The sequence below is a fragment of the Atta colombica genome, unplaced genomic scaffold (genome assembly GCF_001594045.1).
Source record: "Atta colombica isolate Treedump-2 unplaced genomic scaffold, Acol1.0 scaffold99, whole genome shotgun sequence".
In the NCBI taxonomy this organism is placed as follows: Eukaryota; Metazoa; Arthropoda; class Insecta; order Hymenoptera; family Formicidae; genus Atta; species Atta colombica.
In genome coordinates this window covers 550552-555062 of record NW_017259593.1, presented here as the reverse complement: position 1 = coordinate 555062, position 4511 = coordinate 550552, and positions in this window count along the sequence as shown.

Genomic DNA, 4511 nt, shown 5'->3' with positions numbered 1-4511 from the left:
TATATTGAGCGGAATATATAAATTACATTGTATCTATAGTCACAAACTAGAAATTATAAGTATAATGATTTCACTGTTAAAGACGAAAAATTTATTATCTTAGAAAACCTGTGTACTTGAATTCTTCTTCTAAAAGGTAAGATATTGAGATAAAAAAAATACATTTTGTAGAGGATGAACAATACATTCATGACTTCTGATTACAATTTCGAAAATTCATTAATCTTTTTTTACAAGAATTTTTTACAAGAACATTTTAAATATAACAAAAGAGCCAATTTTGCACATTAAATCTCAGTTATTTTGAAAACCTGACGTGTTAGTGAAATTTAACTTGCGGTATCGTTTTCAGAATCCAAAAATCTATAAAAAAATCTATAAAAAACCTTATCTGATTAAAAGAAACATTTTTTGTAAATTAATATTATCTTTATTCACAGTTTGTGATTGTAGCACCAAATCCATTTATCAACACGATTTTATCGACAGTAACGAAAATGTGATACGTAGGTCACATCATCAATTTATAAAACTGGTGTTGGTGCCGCTAGTGGTGACTTTCGTCACGCGAAAAAGGCTGCCATGGTCCCTCTCAGGTTTCTCTCTGAGTTAGCACATGTTATAATTACAACACTTAAAGATGATATTTTCTACCTTTTCAATTCTCTTTATTCTTAATCGCTAGTGATGACTGGTGATCGACAGTATGAATAATTTCTGTTTCCGAAAAATATGACCCATGGGGAGCCAGAGAACTTAAAATCGGAACGGAACAATACTGATTAGTTGCCTCTACAATTTTACTTTACCGACCACTTTCTGTGTTCCAATTCTGTGTCATGAGACCGTATACGTAGAATGCTACGTATACGGAATCGGAACGACGGAACGGATTTTTTATTATACTAGCAAATTGAGTTCACTACAATTCCGTTCCGTAAAAAATTTCTCTACGTAGCCGGCATGAAAACAGACAGAATCATTAAATCGTTTACAAACTAATTTGTTTAATTTAATCGATATTTCGTTATTTTAATTATTATTATTATTTATTTGTGCGTTAATTAGTTACAAATAAAATAGAAAAGTCTACATGGTGCACAAAATGGTGCGGCACCAGCAAAGTCTGCTGTTCTAACGCCTATCAAAATAATGAGGAGAATAGAAATTACAAAATTCCAACACGCTTGATAGAGTGAGTAGCAGCTCTATCAAGCGCATTAGAATGAGTAAGAGTTAGAAAGCATGATAGGAGCATATTACAACTCCAACATGTTGGAGCATGCGACGCGAACAAATCTTTTATAAGAATCATGGTTCCGTAAAGAATACGCGAGACGTCACCGAATACGCGAGACGTCACGGAAAGAAGAAAAGGAGGGAAAGCAATGTAGAGAGAGATAGTTAAATTATAAAATTTAACAGCAATATAGAAGAAAGCAGCATGGAATTTGGTTGAGTGATGAAGGAGAAAAGACAAGGAATCATGATATCGGGTAAGATGGATTGTGAAAGTGGAATTCAGAATTGAGATGTAAAAGGTTATGAAGATAGCAAGAGATATTGGAATGTAGAATTCAGTAGACGAAACAACAAAGATGAAGAGTAAAGCGCTGATGAATTTTGAGCCAGTGGAATTGAGTAAACAAGGAGAATAAATGATTGCAATTATGAGCATTGTAGGAGAAAGGCAGGAATTTTGTATACTCTGGATGGGGGATAAGAATTTCTGAGTTAAGACGGGAATGTAGAATATTGGCGTAATCAAAGAGAGAGATTATGAGCAGTTGAGATATTAGGATCTTCTGAGTGATAGTAAGGATATGATGAAAAGGATAAAGAAGTCAAAGATGGAAAATGTCTGGTATTTGATAGAGACGTACTTGCTAAAGGATCAAGAAGAGTCGAAATGGATTTAATAGGCATTAGACCTAGGATTTTAATGGCAGTAATATGCATAATTTGAGCAATTATCTTACCTATAACATTACTTTGAATAAAATACTGAATAAAATACTGAATATAAGAGTGAAATATATTTTGTTACTAAAATTCCAGTTATTAAATTTCTATTGCGTTCCGGCTACATGGGACGGATAGAAAAAATTTTTATGAAACGGAATGGCATGTTCAACGAGTTAGTTTTAATCTAAAAAATGAAACTGAATATATAAAAAATGAAACTGAAAAAATGAAACTGAAAATGAATATTCAGAAACTTTTTTGTGAATCTATAACAATGAATGAAGAAGTAATGTTAAAATTATTGCGAAAGGCAAGAAATATGCCAAGTTGATGTGCTATTTCAATATTTAAGAGCGAAAATTTTATTTCGCTTATAACATTTTATTGCAATATACAAGAAAGAAGATATAGCAGAAATATACAAGAAAATTTTGGATATGGACAGTCCATATTTACACAAAGAATGAGGTGCCTCCAAGGCGCAAGTGACAATTTAGTCCTTGAAATGCAAACGAGTGTGAGAAGTTTTTCAATTATTTCAGAATGACATTGGAATTATTTAAAGAATTGCTGGCATTATAGTTGGACTATGTATATATAAAACAAGAATATGTCGTATTGTAAAATAAGAATTATTATTTATTTTCTTCTTCAAATTCTCAACAATAACAGGATCGACATAGCCTGCAATCGACATGATATTCCGTTGATTCCATATTGTTTCTATAACATTCTGGCCATGATTCCGGTGGTTCCGATACAGCAGAGAAACTTCTTATGGAATAGAATGCTAGTGAACTCATTTTTAGTAAGAAATCCATTCCGTCGTTCCGATTTCGTGTACATGGTACGGAACCCTCACAGCTATCGAAAATGAAGAATTAATATTCAATATGGCTATTATCACCGGCACATTCTCAGCATCTTTATCGCCATATTTGCCTATATTTGCCATGTGCTATGCATTTGGCTATTGTGTTGGCTATTGTGTTCATTGGCTGCGTTCAATGAACTCAACAGTTGAGTGAGCGCTCGCTGCTATTGATGTATTCTTCCGGATGTAAAATGCTAATTGGATGATCTAAAAGAATATACCAGTAACAGCGCTCACTCAACTGTTGAGTCCGCTGAATTTGAACATTGCGTATTCTTTATTTAGCTTTGTTGACTTTGTACACTTTTGTATAGTCTTGTATCGATCGCGTCGTGTTTGAATCCTTGCTAAGATACAGGCGACAGCGAAAAGATAGACCGATAATTATTAGAGAGCCTCACAGGGAAAGAATGGCAAATTGCACGTGATTGGATCCTCTGATTGGATCTGGTAATCTAGCTCCGTAAAACCATGGTGACAGTATGCCATTTAGGTTAGATAAATGCAAAAGCACGCTATTGTCATCTTGTGCTATAATTTTCTTCTCGATTGGTAAGGTCTTGTAATACATATTATTAATCTTGAAAGTACCTTCCTCTATTGTACATATATACATGAAATAAATAAATTCAACCATGATTCCAATAAAAATACTTACGTCTTACTAGTATAACCGTATATGTTTTACAAAGAATTATTATGAATTATTATAAATATTATGTTCTTTATAAAACTACGAAATTTTACATTACGGATAGATTTGTAAGAGTTCAACAACAGATACTGTTTTACTAGTTGATTCCTCTAACATTTTTATGTCCATAGGCAGTTTTTTTCACGCATCAACTATTATTACAAATAACATGTTTCAATTTTTTTCTTCTTCCTAATTTTATAGATCATCACATTTGCAAAATATACTTGGTGTGGCATCTTTCTCTATAAGTTTTTTGCTACCAACGGTATAATCCTGATGAATGGAAATGAATAAGAGGTACATTAAAAAATAAGAGGTATGTTTGGGAAAAATATCTGTCCTACCAACTATATCATTAATGTAACAATATATATATATATATATATATATATTAGAATTTTTCAATTACGTAATCGTTCCATACACTCGTATTATATTGAATTTAACATATTGATATTGAATGAGAAATAATATTATAGATGTATAAACTTAAATCCGCTATTTGCTCATAGGTGGCATTAGTGAGCGTACAAAGCTACCCTGGGCACACAACACACTTTTTTTTTATGTGTTTGACATCTGTCAACATTAATCAGTGCACAACATCAGCAATTTCATACAACACATACATTTTTTCTTTCGTAATCATGTCTAGTTTTTTACTAAAAAAAAAGCATATGCGGGAAGCTTTGCTTTTCTGTTTCAATTTGAAGAAATCGGCTGCCGAATCGAATACTTGTGGAGGCCTATGGCAACAATGCTTTATCGGAAACAACGTGCAGAGATTGGTTTCGCTGGTTCAATGACGACAATTTTGACATGAGTAACAAAAAGCGTGAAAATCAGCCCAGGAAGGTTGAGAACTGTCAATTGCAGGCTCTTTTGGACGAGGACGATATCCAATCGCAAAAAATGCTTGCCGAGCAATTAGGTGTTTCTCAAGCAGCTTTCCATGCGGCTATATGCCATGGAAAA